This window comes from Gordionus sp. m RMFG-2023, chromosome 5 (genome assembly GCF_954871325.1).
Source record: "Gordionus sp. m RMFG-2023 chromosome 5, tfGorSpeb1-WG-v2, whole genome shotgun sequence".
Taxonomy (NCBI): Eukaryota; Metazoa; Nematomorpha; class Gordioida; order Chordodea; family Parachordodidae; genus Gordionus; species Gordionus sp. m RMFG-2023.
Genome location: NC_088779.1, coordinates 20,073,131 through 20,085,005, shown reverse-complemented (window position 1 = coordinate 20,085,005; position 11,875 = coordinate 20,073,131).

Here is an 11,875-nt window from a genome sequence, read left to right as displayed (position 1 = left end):
AAAACTTAATTATAATGTAGTTAAGAATAAAATGACCATTTGATTAAAATTTTATTTAAAAATCATAAGTAAACAAATTATACTCTTTATTTATAGCAAATCTCCATTATTGAAGATTCACAAATTGTATTATCACCTCATCCAATCCCCAGTTCCAGTGAGGCGCTTACTTTGCATGATGATGTATTTAATTTAAATACGATTTATATGATAATTTTTGAAGGAAATAAATTATGATTATGAGGTTATTCAAATATTTCCAACATTTATTAAAAACTTAATTATAATGTAGCTAAGAACAAAATGACCATTTGACTAAAATTTTATTAAAAATATCATAAGTAAACAAATTATACTCTTTATTTATAGCAAATCTCCATTATTGAAGATTCACAAATTGTATTAGCTCTACACCCAATCCCAAGTTCCAGTGAGGCGCTTACTTTGCATGAGGTATTTAATTTAAATAAAATTTATATAATAACTTTTGAAGGGAATAAATTATGAGGAAAAGTCCAAGTCTTATTCAGCTATACAAAAAGAAGGAACCAAATGACCCATTTCACTTCATATTATTTAGGATGACAAATATTTTGATTAATTTCATAACTGCTGTAGGCCCATGTCAGCCATTTACAAATAAATTTCAATATCCTGTTACTCACAAGAGGTTTTAAATAATATATAATTTTTATTTATTTTTACCCATCCATTATTTCTATACCAGTATTTATTTTTTTTACTTTTTAAACAGGAGCATGAATATAACCTATTATAGAAAGGTTAATATAGATGGTTACCTCAACCCCATAAATTGGCTATCTTATAGCACTACTTTAGACAAAGTCTTTTGTCTATATTGTATTATGTTTGGAGGCCCTAAATCAAATACTTTTTGGACTCAACTTGGAGTAAATAATTGGAAAAACATTAAGCGTGACTTAGAGAGACACGAAACATCTTCTCTTCATAAAGATTGTTAATATGCAAACATGACCTGGCTTGCAAATAAGAGCATTCAAGATCATTTGCTATCAAATAAACTTGATATAAGATGGAAAATCGTAATATAGTTCATAATATTATCTATGCCATTATGTACCTTATAAAATGTAATATAGCCTTTTGGGGTTCTAATTCAAATGAAGGTAATGTTGTGTGCCTCATAAAATTAATGGCAAAAACGGTTCCAACTTTACCGTTTTTGCATACATGGATAACAACAAAAAATTGCGGAGAAAAAAGTCAGATAAAATTTAGAGACCTTATATAAATTTGCTGACATATGGCCACGTGAAAAAAATAACTGAAATTATCTATATTATAATTTTCCGATGCCCTCACTACGTCATCGTGACGTCATGTCATTGTGACGTCATGTCATTGTGACGTCATGTCATTGTGACGTCATGTCATTGTGACGTCATGTCATTGTGACGTCATGTCATCGCTACGTCATGTCATCGCTACGTCATGTCATCAGTACGTATTTATTTTTATTTTTTTTATTTGTTGATTTTACTTATTTATTTTATACAAACAGATGAATGGAATTTAAAGAATTGATGGTGTACACATAACTAACAGGGATTGAGAGATTTGAAAAATCGTCTTTGAATTGATATATACAATATTCCTTCAACTTTCTAAATATGAATGAAATAAATGATGTGAATAAAAAGATTCAGGCTAATATTTTACTTAATCCTTTCTTTATTTTTTAGATTACCTTATCAATTTTTATCTCATATTATCAATTACACATTAATGAAATCTCTACAAGATACTCAACTTGTATATTTATTTTGAACATACTCACAATTTTTGTCAGTACTTACATTACATTTTTTATACTCATATTTTTCTTTCATAACCAATAATTAAGAAGATAACTAAGTATATTCAAATATTTAAATATTCTTATCCTAACTTATTTATAATCTCCAATCCTTATAAATAAATCTTACTTTATTTTTTTCCCCTCCCTTAATGAATTTATTTATCACTAAATTTTATTATCTCATTCTTTTCTTTCTATCTCTATTATCTATTAACCACTATTTCTCAAAACCTTATCAATCCTTTAATTTAATTTAATTTAATTTTTATTATTTTTATATTATAATAATTTATACCTTCTTTTTCCCCCCTTTTTTAATCTTATTTTTTAATTACCTTACAATTAATTAAACTTAATCTTAATAACATTACATTCATTATGTTATATTTTAACTTTTAGAATATCATAATAGGCTTGATAAGTCCCCCAAAAATTTTTTTTGATGATAGCCCTCCAATTACTAGAAATATGCATCTAATATTGACCCATCTACCGGTTTTACATTATTTTAATGTTTGTATAATTTCAACAATAGTTTATTTATATTTTTGCCTGATTTCTTTATTTGTCTAGGCTAACCCTAATCCCTCACATTGCTACAAAACTTGATGAATCTATTATTAAAGATTAGCAAAGAAAATAATGACGATTAAACAAACGCCTTACCCGTTCTAGAGTTACTGGTAGACAAAATAATAAATAACTACGCTTGAAATGAACTCATATGGAGGTTTATTTTGTTTTTTTTATCTTATGTTTTATATCTATGTTTATTTTATTTTCACCCAGTTCTCCAAATGATATTTCTATCACCACTATCACAATCCTTATGCCACCTCCGCCTATTTTTTAACAAATATAAACATTTAATTCTGTACTATCATTCACTTCACTAGGAGTTAATATAAATATTACTTTATCCGATTCTCTGAGAAACTTTCATGAATATTTAGAGGAATGTTCAAACTTGAATGTACAATACAGCCAATTTCGTCAACTTTATTAATGGAAAAATATGCAATAGTTCTGTCGTAGCTTTTATACAATACTTACGACCGTTTTATGGTTGAGTTAACATTGTCGTTCATGATTCTATTTTAGAAGGGGATACCAATGCTGACATTGACAGAAATATCGTTTTGCGTGTTCAAACTTGAATGTACAGTACAGCCAATTTCATCAACTTTATTAATGGAAAAATATGCAGTAGTTCAGTCGTGGCCTTTATAACAATTCTTCATTAAATACGGCAATTCGTAGTTTAGTCACTTTATTTTAACATTAGATACGGCAATTCGTAGTTTAAATTTAACATTAAATACGGCAATTCGCAGTTTAGTCACTTTATTTTAATATTAAATACGGCAATTCGTAGTTTAGTCACTTAATTTTAATATTAAATACGGCAATTCGCAGTTTAGTCATTTTAATTTAACATAAAATACGGCAATTCGTAGTTTAGTCACTTTATTTTAAGATTAGATACGGCAATTCGTAGTTTAGTCACTTTATTTTAACATTAAATATGGCAATTCGTAGTTTAGTCATCCTATTTTACAGCATTTTATGATAATTTATCAATATATACGGCAATTCATAGTTTAGTATGGCAATTCGCAATTTTCATGGCAATTCGAAGTTTATATCAATTCGTATTTTAGTCATGACATTTTAAAGGCCACGACAGAACTATTTCATATTTTTCCATTAATAAAGTTGATGAAATTCCGTATAGTACATTCAAGTTTGAACATTCCTCTAAATATTCATGAAAGTTTCTCAGAGAATCGGATAAAGTAATATTAAATATTAACTTCTAGTGAAGTGAATGATAGTACAGAATTAAATGTTTATATTTGTCAAATAGGCGGAGGCATAGGCAGCGTCTACATGACAGGATTTTCACTGGATGCAAACCCCCTTCGAAAACCTTTGCCTACCCCCCTAAAAAAATTTGCTGCCTTCAGCGGCGGTGTCTCCCTATTATTATTTTTTACCTTTTTAATTTATTGATACTCTTTTCAGAGAATTTATAAAGGATAACTTAAATTAATCTATCTCTACTACCAACTATCGATATTTTGTGAAAATAAAGAATTTATTTTTTAGATAATAAATTCAATTAAAACCTCCATTATTTACAATAAATTAATTATTATGGCATTATGAGCTTGCTGAAATATCTAAACCTTTTAAATTACATTTAAAGGGATAGCAGAAAGTTTTATTTGGAAAACTATGTGTATGATTGTTTGCAATACATAGATTTGGTCGGTGAATTATATTATAATAATTCTATGATAAAAGTATTAATTTTTACAGCAATAAATTTTGTCTTATTTCATCTCGAAATTTAATAGATAACCCCCAAAATAATTTATCTTACCCCCATTAAAACAGCATCCCCTCCCAATAAAAAATAGGATGCAAACTGTTCCTATTCCTCCCGCTCATGTAGACGCGGGCATAGGGATTGTGGTAGTGGTGATAGTATAATTTGGAGAACTGGGTAAAAATAAAATAAACATATATATAAAACATAAGATAAAAAAACAAAATAAACCTCCAGATGAGTTCATTTCAAGCGTAGATCTTTATTATTTTGTCTGCCAGTAACTCTAGAACGGGTAAAGCGTTTGTTTAATCGTCATTATTTTCTTTGCTAATCTTTAATAATAGATTCATCAAGTTTTGTAGCAATGTGAGGGATTAGGGTTAGCCTAGACAAATAAAGAAATCAGGCAAAAATATAAATAAACTATTGTTGAAATTATACAAACATTAAATAATGTAAAACCGGTAGATGAATCAATATTAGATGCATATTTCTAGTAATTGGAGGGCTATCATCAAAAAAATTTTTTTTGGGGACTTATCAAGCCTATTATGATATTCTAAAAGTTAAAAAATAACATGATGAATGTAATGTTATTAAGATTAAGTTTAATTAATTGTAAGGTAATTAAAAAATAAGATTAAAAAAGGTGGGAAAAAATAAGGTATAAATTATTATATTATAAAAATAATAAAAATTAAATTAAAGGAATTGATAAGGTTTTGAGAAATAGTGGTTAATAGATAATAGAGATAGAAAGAAAAGAATGAGATAGTAAAATTTAGTGATAAATAAAATAAATTCATTAAGGGAGGGGAAAAAAATAAAGAAAGAGTTATTTATAAGGATTGGATATTATAAATAGGTTAGGATAAGAATATTTAAATATTTAAATATACTTGGTTATCTTCTTAATTATTGGTTATGAAAGAAAAATATGAGTATAAAAAATTGTAATCTAAGTACTGACAAAAATTGTATGTTCAAAATATATATACAAGTTGAGTATCTTGTAGAGATTTTCTTAATGTGTAATGGATAATATGAGATGAAAATTGATAAGGTAATCTAAAAAATAAAGAAAGGATTAAGTGAAATAAAAAGTTTCATTCATATTTACAAATTTGAGGGAATATTTTTTGTACCATTACATCCATGTTAGGTACGTGTACACCATCAATTCCAGTCATCTGTATGAATAAAATAAAATAAAATCAACAAATAAAAAAAATAAAAATAAATACTTACCGATGACATGACGTAGCGATGACATCACATAGCGATGACATGACGTCATGATGACGTAGTGAGGACATTGGAAAATTATAATATAGATTATCAATATACCAATGATCTTTAATTAATTTAATAATCTATTTTAGATTGATATAATTGCTCGTTTCACTTATGACTTTGTTGCGAGTGAAAGTCTATTAGGTTTATTTTTGATTCCTTGATTTCATCTTCTATTTTTTGTAGACTCATTGGATTTTTGCTTTCTCTACTCCCAAACGGAATAAAGCGTCGGCACATTTGTTTTGATTTACAGGTCTATGAATTGTCTCATAGTCATAATTTAATAGCTTCGTCGCCCACCATGTTACACTGTTATTTTATATTTTATTTAGGTGTCTTTTATCACCTAATATATTATTTAAGGGTTTATGATCCGTAAATAAAATTTAATGTCTTCCATAAAATGTCTTCCATAAAATGATGGAACTCCTCGATAACGAACATGATCGTCGAGGCCTCCCGATTAATGGTGACGTAATTCATTTCAGCTTTATTCTGGACTAACTCCAAATATTAAAATGTATCTCCTAAATCTAACATCAATAATATTTCAGCACACGCGAACCTATTTGTCAGGTCGACGAAAGTTGGCAATGAATGGTTATCTATCGTTAAATATTTGTTGATTGTTAAATAAAAATCTCCGTACGGTACCGGATTAAGACATAAACGATTGGCGTAGTCCAAGTGATTGTAGCTGTTGTTGGATCCACCTTTTCAATAACACCTTCGTCTAATATATCCAAATCAGCTTCAGAGGTTTGACGTTGTGGAAATGGAATTCTTCTTGCTGGTAAGGCGATCGGTGATGCGTTCGGTTGTATGCAGATAACTGCTTGTTGGAGTTTTATTCTCCTAATTTTTTTAAAAAACTTTAGGTTCGGTGCAATAGTATTTTAAGTAAGAACATTCATATTTCTATTATTTACCCGAACTTCTATCGGAAGCTTTATATAGATATCTCTAAAAAAAGGTAATCTAAAATAAGGGAATTCTCTCCTTTAACTACCCAAATAGGAAAAATTTAGAAATATTTTTTACTTCGACTTTGTACATTTACCCAACACTTTGATTTTAATATTGTTAAATCCTACTAGTTTATACGCTGGTGGTAGTGATGATTTGCCAATATGTCTCAAGGCAACTTCAGCTATCACACTGCAGCTGCATGCAGCACCGGTATCGAATTCCATTGTAAACCACAAATAATTTATCGCACATATTTTACCTTTATTAGGAAACAAAAGGCGAGATATCCGTGGTATTATCATCTATATGACATGAGTTCTGCAATTTTTAGCGATGTGGTTTGCCTTGCCGTATAAAAAGCATATGACTTTTTTTGTGAAGTTAGGTTTAGAACTATATTTATAATTATTAGGAATATAATTATTACGATTGAATTTCTTGGCATTATAACTATTATTATTATATTACCATTATTATAGCTATTATTCCCAACGTTTTTTTGGAATCTTGCGTCAGCTTATGATTAATGAAGTATATTACACAGTTAAAGCACTAACTTATGTAACTAATGTATTAAATATTCAAAATATTATTATAATAAATATCCAAAATTATTGGATTTTAGTAAATAATCAAAAATATTTCTAATTACTCAACATTTTACTATTAATTTTTTTTAAAAAATATCAATCAATTAAAAATGGCTGATTGGCAAAAGGACACCGAGAATCCGATAAAATATAATCCTGATTTTTTTTTTCAATTTTTATTGTTTAATTCACTAAACCTACCTATTGAAATCTCAAATTACAATTACTAGATTTAATAGATTTTGTTAAAATTAGACTACATCTTGTCTGTAGTATTGTAAATCGACTCAATCCTAACAGTCAAAAATATTTAGTAAGCCTTGTGACATAAGTAAAAAAATTTTTTCAAGATTGTGCTATCTCTTAAGATTAAACCTCTAAGACGATATTTTTTCCCCCTAAAATTAGGTTTTGTTTTTTAGAATCGCCTCAAAATCTAGTAAAAATAAAGCCATTATCCTCACTACTCGCTCTAGGTGAACCGAATTCTATACTTTAAGTAAAGCAAAATTTTTATTAGGGTTGTGAATTTTTTTAAATAAAATTTCATGTTTCAAATATTAATGGGTAAATATATTTTTATTTGGAGGGGTGTCGGCACTACTAAAATAAATTAAAATTTACTGTCATCGCTGTCGGTTGTTCTTAAATATTTTCTCATCAACCTGTACCGTTTTTATAAGCCTTTATTTTAGTTTTAATATTTAATGATTAATTTTATAATCTTTTAACCTTTATTAGTATTCATAAAAATTGCTAAATTAGAAAAATGACTATTTTAAATAAAAATATATCAAACTTAAAAATTTTACTTCTCTATCATCTATGCTATAGAGTGAGGGCAAGCTAAGTGCTTGAGATGAGAAAGCCCTTTTTGAGAATTAGCAAGTTGAAAAATAGATTAGCACCCAATTTTTAAATAATTAGTACCCATTTTACATTAATATCTAAAATATATAATCGCCATAATCAAGAAATGAATGTTTTAGTATAATCTTAATGTTATTTTTATTTTTTCTAACAACTTTTCTATCATCTTAATGTTAAATAAATTGAAGGAGACTATATACCTCTAATGTTAAATTTTTTTTAAAAAATGTTTCCTTTTTTTAAAATTATTTTCTATACATCAACGAGATTCGAACCACTGACTTGATGTTCGATAAGTAAACGTTTTTTTTATAATTATAATGGGTCGGGCTGGGTTTGGAAAATATTTTTATAATATGTTTTTTATTGGAAGCTGAAAAAAATTTCAAAATTATTATCGGTTGGCCAGGTTTGAGAAAAAAAATTATAATGGGTCGGGCTGGGCTTGGAAAATATTTTTAAAATTATATTGGGCTACGCTTGGGGAAAATTTTTTAAATTATTATCAGCTTGGATGCTTGAGAATTTTTTTATTATTAACTATGGATCAGACATTGACCTCAAACAAATAAACAAAGGCCCATAGAATCTGATTTTAATTGTATTTTTAAATTCATTATATATTTTTTTAAATATTTTATTCCAGTTCTCAACTACCAAAATTATTATGATCTTTGGTTGAGGTTGGGAAAATTTTTTAAAAATTGTTATGATCTTTGGTTTTGGGTGGCAAAATTTTTTCATAATTATTATTGGCCTTGGACCTTGCTTGGGAATTTTTTAAATATTAAATATTAGGCATAGATGAACAGTAATATTTTAACAATAATAAATAATATTGATATGGGTATCAAGTAAAAGCTTTAGATATGTTTTGATTCAAAACATACCATTTAAACTTAGTTTTAATGGATTGGACCGCCTGAAGATGGGAAGGGGTTTTAAAGAATAAAAATTGGATATTATTTTCAAATAACAGGTAACAACTATCATAAGATGTGATAATTCTCATTCCCCGTCATTTTTGACGGACTCAGCAATACTGACTCCGACTAAGGGGAGCTCTGGTACTCTTATTTATATATTTTTCATTTTTCCCTTTGAGATAGACGGGTCATCATACTTTTCTCCCTTATTTGATGATAGATGAATCAGAAATTAAGAATATCTTATGAGGTGTGATATACAAATTTACCTCTTTTTCGCCTAAATTTTATTATTTTTATTAGTGTTGTTAAATGGCTCAATTTGAGCCGATTTTTAAAAACGGCTAACTCAATAATTTATCCAGAAAAATATTATGCAAGCCTAGAGATTTTGCTCATAAATGGCACATAGTATAGAACATCTATTGGCGAAATCTCGACAATTAGGCAATATTTTCCTGGCTATAATTTTGAGTTAGCCGTTTTTAAAAATCGGCTAAAATCGAGCCGTTTAACAACACTAATTTTTATAATATTAATAAAGTATATTTAGTACCATATACACAAACTAATTATACTTTATTCCCGTCATTCTTGACGGGTTATTAATTAGTTTTATTATAATAGCTTTCTTACAAAATTTTATTGCATATTTATATTTTGCATTAATTATTATATTTTTCTTTTCGTTTTAAGCAAAACAAAAGAGTGTAAAATTTATGAAACAAATTTTAAATAAAATTGTACATAATCCATTTATGATTAGTTAATTATTCTATTATTCTATTATTATTTTATTAAATGATTCTATAAATCAAATAAAACAAATCCTAACTAAACATCAATACATTCCGGTTATTTAAACTCAACGTACATCTATTTTTGCACTGATTTATGGCTATAAAAATGATTTTGTATTTTTCAATAATTTAATATTCCTTTTTAAATCATCCGATTATAATTCAAAAAAAAATGCAAAATCAAAGGATGAAATAATAAAAAATATTTTTCTAAAAGTTTTGATAAGAAAATGAAATGATACATTAGATTAATATATACTTATTTTTTGTCTTGATTTTTAAATGTATTCATGAATTTAAATCAGTATAATTTTAATTCTGAAAAAAATAAAAATAAAAAGATGAACTTGGTAGAAATATTTTTCCAAATTTTTTAATATGAAAATTTAAAAGATGTATACTTTTAGTTAAGGGTTTTTTAAGATTATTTATTGGTCAGGAATAGCTTTTGAGTTGCTTTCTACATTTATGTTAAATTATATTTTGATTAGCAATTAGATATAAATATATAATAATTAAAGTAGAAGATATAAATCTAGACATGTTTCCCAGCCGAAGCAAGGCAAAGGCGGGCCAAAGCCCTCCCCCCCCCCATCATAAAATTAATATATAAATATAGTTACAATTTTGTTACAATTTTACTATCATTGAAAGAAGTACGGTATTAAGTACATGAACTATACTACAGAACTGGTCGTAACAGAAGGTAAGTTGGTTAATGTTTTGGATGGGCATGTACACTTTCTTTCCATCATTATATAATTTGTATACCTGAAAAACCCAGTATCTTGGTATATTGGGGAAAAGGTTAAATATGTTAATTCCCATACACGCCTTAATTATGCAAGAGATTGTGAAAATTGACCCATAATCGTATGGTTTTGTATGGCAATAAGTCTATTCACAGATGACTGTTATCCAATTGGCGTTCGGCAAAAGTCGACGAACACCAGTTGGCCGAACACCAGTTGAACTTGGCATATGTACGTTATAAAATAGTTGGAATGAATGTTCCCCTCTTTTATATAAAAAAGGAAAGGCCAGAATATAAAGTTCAGGGTGACCAGAAAGTCACAAATGAAAACAAAAAAATATATATATGTATTAGGCCCACTGTAAAAAGCTAGCAACTCCCCTGTCCTCTAACTATAAGCTCCTTTTTAAATTAAACTAGCTACCGCTATTACTATTTCATAAAAAGGTAGTCCCGCTTTTGCTATTTAGTTTTTAAGAAGAGCGCGCTCTCGCATCAAATTTAAAAAAAAGAAACACACTTCTTAGTCGCTCCTTTGATTTTAGTTTTTATAATATGAAATATACAAATATTATGATTATCTATATACATATTATAATCAAAGATAAGGATTAGTAAAAATAATTTATATTTTTTGCTTTTAAAAATAGCAATTTTCTACCATATGAATTTGACAAGCATCACAGTCTGTTTAGTATTATTAAACAGGCTCCCAACAGGAACTAGAAAGAGGGGTACTGTTATAAAAAAAATTTAAATTTAAATTATTAAATTAATATTTTTTGTGGTGGTATTGAATGTTTTTTTTGTTTATATAATCTTTATGACAATCAATTTAATTGAATCCAAAAAAAAAATCTAAATTATTGGAGGGTATTCTAAATGTAATTGTAGTATTTGTGTTATGATTTGTTTTATTATACAATAAATTATTTTTTTTATTCTCTATTTTGATCAATGCTTAACGTTTTCTAATTCATTTTAAATGCAGGATAAAAATAGACATAGCTTAGCCAGGATTTTGATATGATTAGGGTAGGGGCACTATGAGGAAGGTCGTTCCCACATGTTTTATTCTCAAGGAAGGGAGGGGTATTTTATAATAAAAATAAATTTGGGCTTTCATTTTTATCTTAAAAAGTGTTTTTTCTAAAATATTTCACATATAGAGTTATTTTAAAAAATTATTATCATTTTATTTTTTTAATAAAATTCTTGTTTATAGAACTACAATACATACTATTTTTGAGGAGACGTAATATGGCAGGGTTTAGTACGTGCAATGCAACAGTTACCGTTATTCATGGAAAATATAATAGTTAGCCTCTCCTCAGTACCTCAAAAAAAGTTAACTGTTAGTATACTTCTTTATAACTTGTAACAGTTATAAAATCGTTACATTAAAAAAATTAATTTCATTTTGCTAAAAGTCATTAAAATAATAAAAGGCAATATAAAATATAAATGCTCTATAGTTCTATTGGAATTAATATAA